The sequence below is a fragment of the Hevea brasiliensis genome, chromosome 15 (genome assembly GCF_030052815.1).
Source record: "Hevea brasiliensis isolate MT/VB/25A 57/8 chromosome 15, ASM3005281v1, whole genome shotgun sequence".
Taxonomy (NCBI): Eukaryota; Viridiplantae; Streptophyta; class Magnoliopsida; order Malpighiales; family Euphorbiaceae; genus Hevea; species Hevea brasiliensis.
The window spans coordinates 41,479,767-41,498,887 of record NC_079507.1 but is presented as its reverse complement, the minus strand read 5'-3'; the positions used below and the strand labels follow the sequence as shown (position 1 = coordinate 41,498,887).

General features: G+C 30.9%; 1 pseudogene; it reads right to left on the bottom strand.

Moving 5' to 3' along the window:
* Positions 1–240: 240 nt before the first annotated feature.
* Positions 241–8,689, bottom strand: LOC110657136 (metalloendoproteinase 1-like; annotated as a pseudogene).
* Between the last annotated feature and the right edge of the window lie 10,432 nt (positions 8,690–19,121).

Here is a 19,121-nt window from a genome sequence, read left to right as displayed (position 1 = left end):
AATATTTAAAGGAAAAGAGCCTGGCTTTTCTAATACATAATCACTCCCTTAGTTATTTATAGGGCACTCCCTTAGTTATTTACGGGAAAGGCTTACTTGTACTCGATAAATTATATATTTAAGATACAAACATATAAATATAAGAATTTTATCATATATATTGTGTTCTGAACTTACAATAAATCGAATTTAAACAATAATTTACCTATAATATATAATCTAAACTTAATTATTTTGATTCTAAGAGTACAGGGATTGAATGCCATTAATGTCATCCTGATTGAGATCCCTTTTGATTATTCCACATGGAATTTCAGCATACATGATAGCATTCTGATCCTGGCTATGACCAAGCCCAAGAAGGTGCCCTATTTCATGAATAGCCACTGATTCCAAGTCCACCTCATTCGTCGAAGGGCAACTCTCATCTGCATCATAATGGAACCTTCTATCTCGTGGTGGAAAAGCGTGAGCCAGGGTGTTGCCACCCCCATCGAAAGGATTATTATCGTTATGATTTCCACGATAAAACCCAATAATAATATTTGCTGGTGAACCAGCAGGCCCCTCCTGGAATGTAAACTTGGAAACATCAGCCCTTTTTTGGAATGTGTTGGAGCAAACAGACCTTAGTACTTGCTCATCAATGACTTGGACGTCGGATTGAAATCTGTGGGTTAGGTCATGCTCAGAAGGTAGCCATTTTTGCATGTTTGGGAAGAAGGAAAAATCAGAAACGTTAAAAGGCCAATTGCCAATGTTGTGAAGGCTTTGTTCTGTTTCATTGGTTGGATGATTGACGATATCAGGAACTCCACATCGTGGAATCATCATTTTTTTTAAGGTATCGGCGTCTAGCTTGCCGGTGACGTTGAGACGGTAATAATTTTGATATGTTTTGAGTGCAGACTCCATAACATCATCGAATGGTCGGTGACAAGATTGGTCTCCGTTGGATAGTAGCCTAAATTTTACAGGTATTGCTTGTAAAATAAATCTTAATAAATCATAACAATTATAAATATAATGTCAATCATAAACGTAAGATTCAACCATCTCCCTAATAATGGATCTTGAACAAATAAATTCTCATAGTTCTAGAAAGCGTACCTGATGTAGAGTTTAACTGAGCTATGGTAATAATTGAGAGAGATCCTTTGATTTAATAAATTGATTTCTCCCCTCTTGACTCTGCTTGATTCACACACACAAAAACTTTAGTGATGGAAGACTTTCTTGAGATGACCCTAATACCTCTAATTTTATGAAAAAGAATGTGTATGACCTTTTGGGTAGGGAGAGGACCAGCTTTATATATATATATATATATATATATATATATATATATATATACAAGACTTAATCTGATGCGTCCATCAAGTATCCTTATACAATTAGAATTAGGATATACTTTAATTAAAGTAATCATTGTATAATTAGGATTTGTATTAGTTAAAGTAAATATCAATCAATATTAGGCCACATTAAAGGAATTGATTTTGGCCTATATGGTAATATTAATTACTGGACAAAAGCTTACATTCTTCCACTTGCATAATAATTAAGTGATATAAACTTTAATAACATAAACATTAGGCGCGTACGGAATAAACAAATCATTTTCATAATGTACTTCGTAATTACCTTCCCATAATAAATTACTAAGTGTGGGTTATGGGAGAAAATTTTGATATCTGTCTTTGAACTTATCTAGTTGTAACATTACAGTTCTTCAACTTAAAAATGTAACATAAAACCCCATCAACTTTCAAATTTTGTATAGCAAAATTCCTCTAATCTCCAATTATCATTTTTTCAGTTAGACGCTGACCTAAATAATTCCAGAATAGAGCTTAGTTAGTATTTCTCTTTTCTCTCTCAAGCCATGTATAAATTGAATCTTTTTTCTCTCTATAGACAAAATAATTTTTCATACATAAAAAGAATAATTTTACACTTTGCATAAGAGAGGAGAGAGAAATATTGACTAAGTGCCATGTGGGAGCTATTCACATCAGTTTCTAACTAAAAACTCAGTAATTGAAAGTCAGAGAGATTTTACTGTGCAAAATTTAAAAGTTTAGGGGGTTTTATGTTACATTTTAAAGTTAAAGGACTATAGTGTTACAACTATATAAGTTCAGAGATAGTTGTTGAAATTTATCCATGGGTTATAGCTGTTGTACACTGTTTAATCATATACTTCCTTCCATATATCATAACACTAGCAACTTACCATAGTAAGTATATAATGGATATATGTATATCACATCATGGTCCATAATAATGTCTTGAAAAGATTTTTTCTGTTATTATTCACTCAAACATTATGTGTACACAATTATGAGAAAACAAAAAATCCATTAATATATGTCAGAAAATGCATCAATGAGCTCAGAGTGTCAAAGCAAATACATCATTAATTAATACAACCAAGACCCATTCTAAGCACATGTTCTTTAAATGTCTTAGGTTGTAAACTTTTAGTCAATGGATCTGCAATCATGAGATCAGTATTAATGTGCTCAATAGACACTCTTTATTTTTGAACTTTCTCCTTAACGATAAAATACTTTAATTCCATTTTCTTGGTACCTTTGGCATATTTGTCGTTTATGGAGGAAATACTATTACAGAATTATCACAATGAATTCTCAGCAGCTTGCTAATGATGTTGACTGCCTCAAGTCCTGAGATTAAATTCCGCATCCATAACGCATGAATTATAACTTTGAAAACGTGCCATAAATTTTGCTTTCATAATGGATGAAATAATGAGAAATTGTTTTTGGCATTTTTCCACGACAATATTCCTTCAACTAATAGGAACAAGTAGCCAAAATAGACTTTTATTATCAACACATCCAGCAAAATCTAAATCTGAATATCCAATCACTTCTAAATGATTAGATATCCTATAAGTGAGCATGAAATCTTTAGTTCATTGCATGTATTATAAAACTTTCTTTACAGCTTTCTAGTGATCAATTCCAAGATAAAGAATGGTACAGGTTTAAGTGTACATCAAATTGCCCACAACTGAAACATAGGAAATTGATTCCATTTCTTTATGTTCCACATCATTCTTTGGACATTGATTGAGACTAAATTTGTCTCCTTTTTGTATGGGAATAATTCACGCTAAACATTTATGCATATTAAATCTCTCTAAATTCTAGTAATATAGGTTTTTTGACACATTCCTAACAATCTTTGTGATCTATTGCGGAATATTTCCATTCCAATTATAAAAGATGCCTCTCCCATAACTTTCATTTCAAAATTCATAGAGAGAAAATCTTTAATCTCACGTAATATACCAAAATCATTCGCAGCAAGTAAGATATCATCAACATATATAATTAAGAAAGTAAACATACTCCCACTGATCTTAAGATATATATACATTGATTAATGACTTTTTTTTTAAATCAAAAGACTTTATGGTATCATTGAACTTAATATACCACTGGTGGGAAGCTTACTTAAGTATGTATATCGATTTCTTAAGTTTACACACCATATGGCCTTTTCCTTCAACTGAGAAACCTTCAGGTTGGTCCATATAAACTTTCTCTTTAAGTTCTATATTTACAAAGGTTATTTTCACATCAATTTGGTGTAACTCTAAATCATAATGAGCCACCAATGCCATGATAATTCTTAATAAGTCTTTCTTTGATACTGGTGAAAATATTTCTTTATAGTCAACACCATCTTTTTTAGTATAAACCTTGGCAACAAGTCTTGATTTATATCATTTAATTTTGCCATTTGAGTCATGCTTGGTCTTAAAGACCCATTTACACCTAACTCATTTAGATCCTTTTGGCAATTCAACGAGATCCCATGCTATGTTTTGTTCTATAGATTTTAACTCATCTTTCATGGTATCTAACCATTTATCAAACTCATTATTTTCTATAGCTTGTGAAAAGGAAACTGGATCTTTATTAATTCCTATGTCAAAATCTGACTTTTGTAAGTAAACCACGTAATCATCAGCAATTGTCGATCTCCTTTCTCTTTGAGATCTTTTAAATGGCATTTCTTGTGGTTCACCTTCATTAGCTTTTTATGGGTTAGCTTCTTCAGGATGTATTTCATCATTATGTTGTGTAGCATTGTTAGGTACTTCAATAACTGCTAGAACAACATGTGGAGTAGGAGTGGATATTGAAACATTAATAAACACATGAAAATCAACTTTATTTTCTTGTATATCCACATCCTATCTCTCAACACTCCCATTAACTTCACCACTCTCAAGGAATCTTGCATTACCAATTTCCACAATTCTTGGACTATGGTTTGGAACATAAAAACTATATCCTTTAGATTTATCTGGATAACCAATAAAGTATCCACTTATCGTTCGAGAATCTAATTTCTTTTCATGTGGATTATAAATTCTTGCTTTTGCTTGGCAACCCCAAACATGCAGGTGCCTGGAACTAAGTTTCCTTCTAGTCCACATTTCATAAGGTGTTTTTGAGATTGCCTTACTAGGAACCCTATTTAACAAGTATACAACAGTTTTAAGTGCATACATCCACAAAGATATAGGTAAAAAAGAGTTACTCATCATACCCCTAACCACATCCATTAAAGTCCTATTTCGCCTTTCCTGCCACCTCATTTTATTAAGGAGTACTTGGCATAATATATTGTGCACATATGTCATAACTTTCTAAGAACTTTACAAATGGACTAGAACATTGTCCAATTTCAGTGTGTTTTTCATAGTATTCACCACCTCTATCTGATCTTACTATTTTTACTTTTCTATCTAATTGCCTCTTAATCTCATTTATGTACACTTCAAGTGCATTTATTGATTGAGATATTTTATGAATAAATTTTGACAACTGTCCTAAACTTATCTAGTTATAACATTACAATTTCTCAACTTAAAAATGCAACATAAAACCCCATCAATTTTCAAATTTTGCACAATAAAATCCCTTTAACCTCTAATTGCTAGTTTTTCAGTTAAACACTGACTTGGACAGCTCCAGCATGGAGCTTAGTCAGTATTTCTCTTTTCTCTCTCAAGTCATATGTAAATTGAATCCTTTTTCTCTCTATAGACAGAATAATTTTTCATGCGTAAAGAGCATAATTTTATACTTTGCAAAAGAGATAAGAGAGAACTATTGACTAAGCGTCATGTGAGAGCTACTCACATCAGTTTCTAATTGAAAAATTAGTAATTGAAAGTCAGAGGGATTTTACTGTACAAAATTTGAAAGTTTAGGGGATTTTATATTACATTTTAAAATTAAAGGACTGTAGTGTTACAACTATATAAGTTCAAGGACAATTGTTGATATTTATCCAATTTTTCATAAGTAAATAAACATGTCCATAATGTGAAAAATCATCAATAAAGGTAATAAAATACTTTTCTCTACCAAAAGATAGAGTATTAAAAGGCCTATATATATAAGTGTGTATAATTTCAAGAAGCTTACTGCTTCTTGTGGCTTCTTTCTTATTGTGTTTGGTTTGTTTTCTCTTAATGCAATCCACACACATTAAGATAATAATATCTAAACTCAGTAGAATCCCATTCTTTATTGACCTTTCTAATTTTTCTTTGGATATGTGACCCAAACGTTTATGCCACAAGAAAACAGAATTCTCATTCAGTCTATTATGCTTAATTCCAATATTGCTATAAGTGACGGGCAAGGATTCAATAAAATTATCATCAAGTTTCAATATATAGATCATCAGTAAGAATTCCAAAAACAATAATAGAATTATCATTATCATTAAATAAACTGAAACATCCATGTCCAAACTTAACATTGAATTCAAATTCATCAAGTTTTGAAATAAAATGACATTCCTAAAAATTGAAAGCACATAGAAGGTTTTTAATAGGTCTAGTTGATAGCCATTATCTGAGACCAAACATTAAGTCTCTACGCTTTCAATTCAAGCCTTCATATGGTTTCCCATAAATAGGAAGTCTTAGTTGGATTTTTGGTTTGGACTGTAAGGAATTCTTTCATCACATTGGAGACATAGATAGTAGCACCAAAATCAAGCCACTAAGTATTATTAGGAACTTCAAATAAGTTTAATTTAAAATATACATAAGTATAAAGATTACTTATCTTTTCAAATCAATCTTTATTTTTTAGGCAATCTTTCAAATAGTGTCCTACTTTCGTATAGAAGTGACGCTTATCTACCATTTGTTTGTTTCACTCGGCTTGACTAACATTTAAAGATCCTTTCTTTTTCTTCTTAAACTTTTAGGCTTTAACTTTAAGTCCTTTATTAGCTTTTTGACTCATAATGTTGATAGAATGAGTCCCTTGATTTTTCAATCTTATTTCCTCCTAAACTAGCTTACTGGCCAATTCATTACAATTCCACTTATCCTCAATAGTGTTATAGTTAATTTGAAATGGCCCATATTCAAGAGGTAATGAGTTCATAATGAACTACACCATGGAGTCATCAACTGTCATCCTTAAAGTTTCTAGTTTTACTACAATATCACTCATTTCAATAATGTGCTCTTGCATACTCTTTGATCCATCATACTTCATGGTCGTGAGTTATGCCATTAGAACACCGGTGAGTGACTTCGCTTTAGAATAGAATATATCTTTCATAAGTTTAAGGTATTCTTTTGCATTTTCAGTTTGTGGAATTGTAGTCTTAATGTTATTGGCAATAGTCATTCGCAAAAACATAATGCTTAATTTGTTTACCGATTCCTATTACTTATGGTATAAATTCTCTTCCTCACTGTTTATATCCATAATAGTAGCGAGTTGGCCTTCCAATAATGCAAAGTCAAGGTCTAAGATACTTACATGGAACTTAACTTGCTCACACCATTCAAAGAAGTTCAACCCATTAAAATAATAACAAATTAAGCTTGCGAATGAAGAGAAAAAGCTGCAATATTATATTTATATGCTCAAAATATATTCAGATAACTTTAACAAGTAGAGTATATTATAGTTCTCTTTTGGGTAGATACTATAATATACTATCCTAAATTAAATGTCTTTAAACTTGATTGGATAATAATTAACTTACATCAAATATACATGTTGACTTTGGACATCTAATATATATTTGATAAAATATTATTGTCCTCATAATTCTCATTGTCATAGAATAATTGATTTACATTTGGGCAAAACCCTTAAGTTCTTATGACTAGTGGGTATCAATTAATTCATTTTTCATCATAAACATCTATTAGTATGGATAATTGATAATTTTTATATGCATGTAAACATCATTCATAGTTCGGCCACTTTGGTGACTAATAAACTATTAATTTTATTTTATTTTTGTTTGGCTACTTTAGTGACTAACAAACTAAAATAAATATCATAAGGCATGCATATAAATTATGTATCTTAATAAATCTAATATTTATTCATTCATTAGGTTTAATTAAAAATCTTAATTAGATTAGGTAGAAAAGATTTTTTTTTTTTTCGCTTTCCTTACTTTCGGGAGAATATGTTTCCAAAAGAATTATTCTTTTCAACACATTTTCTTCATCATGTTGAACTTTCATGGCCTAACTAAATTTGGACCAAAACTTTAATTTAGTTGTTAATTAATTTTAAGCATCTTCCATCATAAATATGTTTTCACATAGTTTGAAATTCATGGCTAAAACAATTAAGCCACTTTGATATATAAATTTTTTTTTTTCATTTCCTTTAATTTATTTCTTTTGAGAAAATAGGATCTCAAACTTAAATATCTTCATAACACGATTTTTCATCGTGTTAATAATACTCATGCTCAAAACTTGATTGGGTCAAATTTTAATAATATTATTTTAATTAATTTAATCATTAACATTAATCATAAAACTTTCATGATCTACACTTTAATTCTACCTATATCTAATAACAAGTAAGATCTTTAATATTATGTTCATCATCATAAATTTAATGGAGAAATTTAATTGTTCAAAACCTAAGGCTTTGATACCACATGTAAAATAAATCTTAATAAATCATAACAATCATAAACATAATGTGAATCATAAACGTAAGATTCAACCATCACCCTAATAATGGATCTTGAACAAATAAATTCTCACAAATCTAGAAAGCGTACCTAATACGGAATTTAACTGAGCCATGGTAATAATTGAGAGAGACCCTTTGATTCAATCAACTGATTTCTCCTTCTTAACCCTTCTTGATTCACACACACAAAACTTTAGTGATGGAAAACTTTCTTGAGATGACCCTAATACCTCTAACTTTGTGAAAGAGAATGTGTATGGCCTTTTGGGTAGAGAGAGGACCAGGTTATATATATATATCCAAGACTTAATCTGATACGTCCATCAAGTATCCTTATATAATTAGAATTAGGATTTACTTTAATTAAAATAATCATTGTATAATTAAGATTTGTATTAATTAAGGTAAATATAAATTAATATTAGGCCACATTAAAGGAATTGATTTTGGCCCATATGGTAATATTAATTACTGGGCAAAATCTTACATTGCTTCACCTTACTCAGCCCTTTCACTATCGAGCCCTTTTTAGTACCTTCTAGATTTTGAAGGGATTTGAAATCTTGGTCCTGAAATTTTAGAGTTCTAGACTGGGCTACAAAGGATTAGATTGAAAAGAATAGAAGGAATGCTACTAAAATTCGGGAGAATGTATTGGAAGCCATGGCAATTTCTTTAGTGAGAACCTAAGGCTTATTGTTGGTAACTTGGTGCAGTTTATTTGTTATTTATAGACCAAATAAAGGGTGGTACATTATTGTAATATTGATTGAATTTTGTTTGTTTCTCATGAAAAGAGAGAAGAAATTAAAAAGGGGTTTCTTTTTTTTTAAATGTCAAAGTTTTTTATTATTGTAAAACAATAAATATATTTTTTATTTTCACAAGAAATTAAAATTTTATTTTTTATTTTCATTAAAAATTAATTTTTTAATTATATTTGACTCATTAAATTAAAAATAATTTTTTATTAAATATTTAATGCTGTCACAGCCATGCAAGCATGTGTTAACAGTGTTAAGTAGTTATTAAAAATATTAACTGCGATAAACAAAAGACACCATAATGACAGAAAAATAAACATAAACCTTTAAGTATCAAAGCATGAAATTACAATGAACCTTTTAAAAAAAAAAAAAAAACATTGGGGTATGAAGTTTTTGAATAGGAAGGGAAGCAAGGATAAGAGCAATAATGGAAGAACCAAAATCCATTAGTTTTTTTGACAAAATCCCTTCATCTTCGGTCTTTTTCGCTCCCACAACAACTCCTCATGTGATATCAGCTCAATATGTATTTCCTTGGCATAACGGCCTCTTCAACATTGATTGGGGCTCCCATGCCAAATTAATATAATATTTACTCGTAAAATTTTACTGTGTGAATCTTGAAAAAAATTGCAATAATATTATTTTAAAACTCTTAATTTTAAATGTATTTTTTATATCAATGATACATATTTAATGGGTTCACAATGCAAAATACTTTCATAATATGATACAAATATTTTAGTACAATTTGTTTGCTTGAAAAGCAATTTGGCTAGCTAACAGCTTAAGAAATGCGGGGCGTTTCAGACACTGAATGTATCAGTTGTGCACTTTCTGACTTCTGTTAAATGGTTGTAGGAACTTGATTAGATTGAATGCAACTTCGTCAAAATCTCACTTCAGATTGAATAATTAAAATAACAAAAATTGTAATGATAGCTGAAAATTTGAGTAAAAGGCTTGTAAATTAAATATAAAGCTTGGAAAATTAGAATACATAAAAATAAAGATAGATAGACTGCTGGAGCCTAATGTTGTTATTGTTATTATTGAATTAGTTAGGGCTTCTTGTTGCACAGCATAAAGTATTTATAGCTGCACTTGGAATATTCCGAAACCTGTACTAGTTCACATCTTGCACATATGACAGTTTTTATCTACTACTGATAATTGCTTAAAATATCATATCTTTATTATTGAATACTTAGTCTTTTGAGTTGTTTCTTGTTTAATTAGCTTGTTAATGCTTACTTTATTTTATTTTATTTTTTATGTGTCCACAAGAACATAGAGTTTATGAAGTATAAAGAGGTGAATTGAGCATAAAACAAGCAAAACACACATCAACCATTTTAAGACATAAGGAGGTGTGATTTTGATCATGATTTAGCTAATGAAAAAATGGGCTTAAATGTGTCTTATTCATGTTATTTGGAGGCTAATGGTAAAAAATAAACAGATTTGGACATCAACCCATGCTAAGCTTTTTGGGATAACATTAATAGAGCTTATATGTGATATACTAATTTGAGTGTAAATATGACCTTATGGGCTTAAAGGGACCTTAATTAACATACTTTGTGGTGTTATATGAAAAATGAGTGCAATTGGGCCAGATTATATTGAGGATCACATGTTAAGTGTGTTTGAACTTTTTATGTTGAGTTATATAGGACCAAGAGTTAAGGCCTTAATTGGTGGATTTAATTATTATATTTAAGACCCAAAATAAATAAAATAGAGGCGTGTCGTGTCATGCAAGTAGATCTATATAAGGAGAGTTGTTTTTAATTTGTTTTTCTACTTTAATTAAGATTCTTAACAGAGAATTAAGTCAGAATGCAACTAGAACTTCCAAATCTGATATTGAGTTTTTGTTAGCCTATTTTTCTCTATAAAGCACATAGATTCCCTTCAACTCATAGTGGCCAAATTCTCTCTTTGTGAATTCAAAGGTGTCGATTGCTTGATCTAGTTACTGGTGTAATTTCTACTTCTTCTTTTTTGCTCGTGGAGAGCTTCTACATCCTTTGGAGTGTGTGGCACCATTATCAACATCAGATTCAAGTTGATCAAATTCCATTCATAAGGGGCAACATGCTTTTCTATCTTCTTTTGTTAATGTTTAATGTTCTTAATTATGTGTGAGTGGTTTTGTAATTCAATAGGGAGATAGTTGAAGGCATGGAATATGTTATTATAATGACTTTTATTTATGTTTAATAAATCATATTTAATAAGTTTGTTACCTTGAATTGGGATATCTTTCTAATTGTTAATGCTACCATTAAACTTAATTATAAGTTGCTTTAGTCATAGATTAAGTATGATGGTAAGGGTTAATTGCAAAGCACTTCCTAGTTAATCTAATTTGTAAGGAAAGATAAGGAAGTTGTTAACTTCTATAACCAATTTATTGAATTGAATAAGTTTGCATATTTAGTCAATGATTGATATATGTTAAATGTTGGATACACCCTTTCTACTAAATGTGTTGCAATCTACTGTTTATCATATTCATAAGTTTCATTAGTTTTAGATTTATGTTTTAGCATTCTTAGTTTTAGCTTCAATAGTTTAGTGACTACAAATCAAAACCCCTTTCAATTTTACTTTGCTTATGTAGCTTAATAAATTAGGTGTTTAATGTGTGTTTTTAAATTCCTTTTGTTTGTTTGTGTCTCTAAGATTTATTTTCTTATTTGCATTTACTCATTCCCTGTGGGATCGACCTTTTTTTATCATATATACAAGCAGTTTAGGTAAAGTATTTTTAATTAGTGCATCCGGCACGCATTAAATTTTTGTGCCACTACTAGGGAATGATTTTGCATTGATCAGTAAATCTAAGTTCAATTGTGTTTAAAGTTTGTTTTAGTGTTCTCTTTTAAGTTGTATGGCTAGTGGGGATATCCACATAAGGCTTCAACGCATTAGGGAATTTATGAAACATCAATCAGAATCTACAAGCTTATCACACCTTATCCCTCCGTAAGGTATAACATGATCCCATTGTATATCTAATAAATTACCAAACTTCACCTACCGATAATCTATTAAATATACTACAAGGGATTTTAAACAAAACCAATCTATTTTAAAGTTTAAAACAATAATAAAATAGTGATTAATGTGCCTTTAAACTTGGTGTATGCCATAAAATTTATTTAGAATTAATTTTGCATTTTTTAAATTTTGTGAAAAATCCATGTGGTGACGAGAAAAAATACAATAAAACAGTTCTTCTAGACCTGTTGAAAAACAATTTATAGAAATATAATATACTCAATTGAAACTCAATTAAACTCATTTCATTCAACTAACACCAAGCAATTGTGATTATCTCATATACAAATCAAAATGGATATTTATTTACAAATTTACAACTCAAAAGATAACAAAATATTATTACAACTTTATTTGTATGACTGCTCATTAGTCTTTTAGATACATATGAACTAAATTACATCAAAAATGAATTTACAAGGGTATAAAAAATATACTCGAAAATGATCTAAAATATATCTTCCACCACAGCTACAAACAGCTCACTCTCCTTCTTTGCCTTTCTCCTTATCTGCGACAACATAAAGAAGCTATCGCTGAGTAATTTACTCAGCAGTGCACAACTAAAAATTTAAAACTCATTATAAAGCATAAAGTATGAAAACATAACAAATCATGATTTCCATAACTAAAGAAATATTCCATAATTCCAAATCAATAATAATCATTTATTTAAAATCACATTTCATTTAAGAAATTTCAATTCACAATTTACAAAGCATAGGTATTACCAAGAACACACAGTTTAAACCATGACATAAAATTTCATTATCAATGCAGTGTTGTACACCATGACAAAGTAAATTAATCTCACTAACCATTATTAATGAGGGAAGGGCGCTAGCTAATGAGTACTCATATAGTCTCACCCCACTAACTGTTATTGATGGAAGACATAATAATAATCAATTATCAAACCCCAATAGCCATTACTACTGGAGAATTTCGAAGGGACTGTCATGCTAATTGTGGTTTTAAAACAAATTTCAAAGATTTTCTAATCAAATACTCACATTTACATTTAAACAACCACATTGAATTCATCATAAAATTCCATATGGGATTGGCAACACATAATTTCTCAAATGCAAAAGAAATCATAATTCATTCAAAATAACCTCATTCAAACCATTTACAAATTTAAAATAAAGGAAGAGTTTAGCTGTTGTGTACAAACCTTCAATGAATCCCCTTTCTTTTAATTTACTTCTCCTTATCTCCCAATATCTCCTTTTCTACTGAAACACAAAATTGAAGTGTCTCAATACTCATCTCAATTATCTCTAAAAGTTATTCAATAATTGCCTAATGAATTTCCTTAGTTGATTATGCAATTTCAATAATTTCTGATTCTAGACAGTTTGGAACCTTGACTTTGTAACCCCATTTTAACCTAGTTTTAGTCATAATTTGATGATGTGTTCTTCATGAAAATTGCTCCTCTATATCTTAATTTTATTTTCTAATTTTAATTACTCAATTTAGAGTTTTGTAGCTCTAATTATGGTCAATTTACCAAGTACTGGTCCAGTGACCAATACTGTTATAGAACAGGGCAGATTCTGGAATGCAAATTTGTCAAGCTAATTGGACAAGTTATAGTCATAATTTGGCTTGGTGTTCTTCATATGAGTTGTTCTCCTATGTCTCATGGTTACACAAGTTCAAGAATCACTAAATTTGAAGTTGTGTAGGGTAAGTTATGGCTAATTAACCAACCTAGACTCATGAATCTTGCAACTCCAGGATTTCAGGTTTCAGGTTAGTTTTCCAATTAATATTTAAGGGTCTTACACCAAAACTTTGAGTAAGGTTTCTGAACCAAAGTTGTAGCCCTAATTATTAGGTTTTTAGATCATTTTGGTTCATCCCATTTGGAATTTTCTAGTGAAAGTTATGGTCTAATTGCTGTCTTGGGGTCAAATGGCAAAATAGTTCCAATGTAGAAATTTCCAAGTTGGGAATTCTTGAATTCTCCTAACAATTTCCCTAAGTTGCTTTAGCATCTGAGTTATGGTGAAAACACAAAAATTGTATTTCTACGTGTTATGATCATTCTAGCTATGGAATCATTGTATTTATAGTTTTGTAGCCCAAGTTATGGCAATTTTGCCAAAACTAGTCGGATTGGTAATTGTCCAGAATTTCCAGGTTAGTCCAGAATCATGACAGATTTGTTAAACCAAATTTGTCTAGCAATTTGATCAACTTAATATCATAATTTGGCTTTATGGTCCTCATAATAATTGTTCTTCTATGTCTCAGGTTTTCATTGGTTCAAGAATCAGGTCAATTAGAGTTTCCTAGTGTGAGTTATGCCTAATTTACTAAGTACTGTTTATTTGGTCTTTTTTTGTCAAGTCCAAAATTGCAATCCGGATTCAAGCCAAATTTAGGGCAACCTATGGTCAGTTTCTAGACAATGTGTCTTCATGACATTTCTAGCATTATGTCTCAAGTTTCATCTCCAATTAGTCTCACACCAATTGGAGTTGTGTAGCTCAACTTATAAGCTATTAAGTACACTGGACTTAAGGGTCCAAAATTTCAGCAACTCAACATACTATCAATCCATTCATTCCTTTCATCAATTCAACATAAATTCTCAACTAAAGTATGCCAAATAACCATAATTAGGCCTTATAAACATCAATTGCATAGCATACTTCAAAACCCTAATTTTCACCAAAACCCTAATTCTTCATCTTCTCTAATTCATGCAAACTCGTGCAAATCAATATTCAAATCATATATTCAACAACACTTAAGCTCTAAATCAATGTTTACTTCATCAAACACTTCAAAACCCTAAGTCCCTTTGGTTGGCCGAAATTCCCTTCTCCCATACAACATGATTTCTTTCATTTTGTTATGTTATTTCTTCATAACAAATCTCAATTTCAAACATTATAAGGTAATTCAAGCTTGTATGTGACTTACCTTTAATGGAGCCTTTTGTAAACTTCAAATTCCTTCAAGTTTCCTTGCATTTCTTTCTCCCAATCTTCAATTGGAGGTCAAATTTGAAGTTTTCTAACAATTTGGTGGAAATTTTATGGAAGGATTAGGAGGTTCGAAAGCTTGGAACAATGAAAATGGATGATGGAAATAGTAGAAAGGGAGCCGGCCAAGTTTATGGGAAGAAGATGACTTTTTTTATTTTAATTTTTCTCTTTTGTCTTATTTAAGATAATTATCCCAAAATTTAAATAATTAAAATTATAATTTTAATTGTGTCATGCTTGTATCATGCTTATGTCATAATTCAATTTAAAATTGAAAATTTTATTTCTTTCTTTTCTTTTCCATACACTTTTCTATATTTTTTTACTCTTTTTCAATATTTTAATCTCATATAATTTAATGAAAATTTAGGTCAAAAATCACCTCTTAAAGTGGATTGACCAAAATGCCCTTCATCGGGTTATAGTGTATCTTTTTCCATAATGCCTGATGAGTCCTAAGGTTCTGATTCACTTAATTGTGCTTATTCCCTTTTTATTTCTTTGATTTTCTAATTCTCAGTAGTTTCATAATTAACTCTCAACTAAGGATGTCCTGGGGTCCCACACGAATTTAAGGTAGCAACTGAGCTCACAGTCGCTTCCCGGGTCAGTCACCCATCATTAGAACTCTAAGCTCATTTAACCTAATTGTGCTTCATTATTATTATTTTAATCCAACCTCATTTGATTTTTATCAATTTTATTTATGGCTCTCCTATGTGAATTTAGTCATAGACATTCTAGTCGTCCGAACAGACACTAGTCACCGAAACAGTAGAATGTACGTACTACTTAATATAAGGGTATTACAAAGCTCATCTCAAAACATTCCTTTTATTGCTATAGGTGTACCACCTATTGAATAATAATTTGAAAATCCTTTCATTCAATCTTCATAGTAAGAAGCTGAAACAGTACTAATGGCTGTGAATCAAAACTCCAATCTTACTATAAATGAGTTGGCTACTCCTAACATAAACCAACAACCACTGTGTATTGAGTATCCTGCCATAACAATACCTTTTGAATTGAAATCTAGATTGATACATCTTTTGCCCTCTTTTCATGGTCTTACAGGTGAAGACCCTCATAAGCACTTAAAGGAGTTCCATATGCTGTGCTGTACCATGAAACAAACAACGATCACTAAGGAGAAAATTAAGCTTAGAGCTTTTCCTTTCTCTCTAGCCAGTTCAGCTAAAGAAGGCTCTATTATTTACCATCAGAATCCATCACCTCACAAAAATGACATGAAGAGGCTTTTCTTAGAGAAACACTTTCCAGCCTCTAAAAATGCCTATATAAGAAAGGAAATTTATGGCATCATGCAAAATAATGGAGAGACCTTGCATGAGTATTAGGAGAGGTTTAAGATACTACGTGCTAGTTGCCCCATCATCCAATTAGTGATCAGTTACTCATCTAGTAGTTCTATGAAGGGCTTTTGCCAATTGATAAAAGCATGATTGATGTTGCAAGTGGTAGTGTAACACCCCTATATTCATTAGTTCCGTACATCCCACTGTTCCGGTGACTAGTGTTGGTCCGGACAGTCAAGGGGTTTAAAACCATATTTAAGTCATCTAGAAAAGCCATGAACAAAAATTAATAGCAATTACATAAAGGTAAAATGGAAATGAAAAAAAAAAAAAGCATAATGGGTTAAATAAGCTGAGGTCACAGTGATGGGTGACCAAATCGGGAAGTGATTGCGAGCTCAGTCGCTACTTTGATTTTGTGTGAGACCTTATGGCACCCTAGGCCTAAGGATAATTGCGAAGCTAATAGTAGTGTGAAAATCATAGAAAAGAATAGAGAACCAGCTTAAATAATTGAATCAGAGTTTAGGAAGTAACCTAGTGCGATTGAAAAAACTGATCAGACCGATAAGGGGCAAAATGGTCAATTTACCCTTAGAGCTGACTCTTGGCCTAAATGTCCATTAAAATGTGAAAAATTAAAATATTAAAAAATGAATTAAAAATGAAGAGAGTAGGGAAAGGAAAGAAGCAAAGATATGAATATCAAATAATAATTTGATATTATGACATCAAACATGACATCATAAAAATTTTAAAATTTATTAATTATTTATGGGATAATTATCTAATTATAAGAAGATAAAATTAAAAAAAAAAAAGAGAAATCATTTCCTTCTTCCCCACTTTCTAGCCGTCCCTCTCTCTCTCATTTTCTCTCTCATAAACCTCCATTGATGAGTTGTGGGAGCTCTTAAAACCCTAAAATTCTTTCATAATTACCATAATTTCCAACCCCAAATATTGATATTAGACCTTGGTTGAGAAATTGAGAGCAAGAAAAATCAAAAGAAGTGAGGAATTGAAGAGAAAAATTCTGCTCAAACAAGGTAAGTAACTTCCAATGCTTAACTTCCTTTTTAATCATTAAATTGAGTTTGGTTATGAAGAAATCACCTTGGAAAACTTGAAGAAACTTGCATGAACCCTAACAGGAATTTCGACCAGCTTAGGAAGAAGTTGTATTTGATGAAAATTGATGAAATTAAATGTGCATGCAGCTCAATTGACTAGGTAGATGTGATTTGTACACTTGAATTTATTGAATTGTGGCAATTGGGAAATTAGGGTTCTTGGTAATTAGGTTTTAGTAGAATTTAGGGATTTTTGAGAATAGATGACCAATTGGTACTGGTGATGCTTAAATGGGTCAATTTGTGTGCTTATAAGTACAATTGATTGAATGGAATTGAAATAGTTGGGAATCTAGAATGGCCAAGTTCTTGACAGCTTGACCTTTGTCCATTTGAGAAGCTATAAGTTGAATTCTGTTACTCCAATTGGTGTAAGGCCAATTGGAGATGAAAATAAGGTCATAATGCAACAATTTTCACGTAGAAACCTTGCCCTAAAACTGACTACAAGTTGACCTAAAATCTGTTTGAATCCAGATTTGGTACCCTATTACTGGACAAAATTGACCATATGAATAGTGTTTGTTCAAATGGTCATAACTTTGAATAGAGAGGTCCAAATGACCTGACATTTGTGGCCATGGAAAGCTTAGACATAATAGAATAACTTTCATGGAGAACACAAACCCAAATTCTGACCATAACACATTCAAATTGCTAACCAAAGTTAGGTTATCAAAACTGCCATAACCAAAAAGCTGCCCAGAATTTTGGAATTTGACCAATCTGGCCAGTTATGGTAAAAGTGTCATAACTTGAGCTACAAAACTCTAAATGGAGTGATTCAAAAGGAAAATTAAACTAGACACATTAAAGAACAACTTTGATGAAGGAAGTTTAGCAAAATTTTCACTGTAGAAAGGTCCAATGGAACAGTAAACCAAAGTGACCAAATCTGAATTTTTGGAATTTCTTCCAATGAACCTTAAATCTCAATTGGCAACCAATGCCAACAAAATTGTGACCCAAAATGTAGTATGTGGGTGTAATTAGAACTAGCATACCTATTACTTATGGAAAAGTCAACATGTTCCATAACTAGTCAAATGAATAGTAACCACCATAGCCAAAAATACAAAGAATTCAATTTATGGGACTTTATAAGTAAATTTAAAGTGCAAAATTCAATTGTTGGACTTATTATTATAAATAATTTGGATAGGTATTGAAGCACTTTAATTTTTTGGTTCAGTAGGAAAAGAGCCTTCCGAGAAAGGAGGTAGAGCGGATTAAGTTAAGGCAAGTATAAGAGGTTTGTGCATAATAATTTTCGACTTCTTATTTTCTACCTGAAAATTTATTTGAATACGTATTGTAAACAATTTGTGTTTATTATGGCTTGGAGAATGTTGTGTTGCCTACCTTATAAATGAAAATTTTGGAATAAAAAAATGTTTAGTTCTTTGCATGAAATGTTTGAATGATATGATTTTGAATTGAGTTTCGAGATCACACTTGGCATGGAAATATCATTGTGTTCCTCCTCCATTTATGGGGTTGAGATTGACTATGTTCCTCCCTCTCTGGCTTGCCAGTTTGAGGTTGAGATTGGATGAGTACTCATATAGCTAGCTAGCCACCTCCCTCATTGATTTTGATTAGTATGGTTGAGATTACTTTATTGTGCTGTACAACACGGCATTATTTGAAAATTTTGTGTTATGACCTAAGTTGTGTTATTGATTGGCAATACAGTGATTTATAATTTATTTTTGATAAAATGATATTAAAAATGTTGACATCAATTTTATAAACTGTGATTGTGAAAAGTTTTAAATTTATGTTTATCAATGAATGCCTTTAT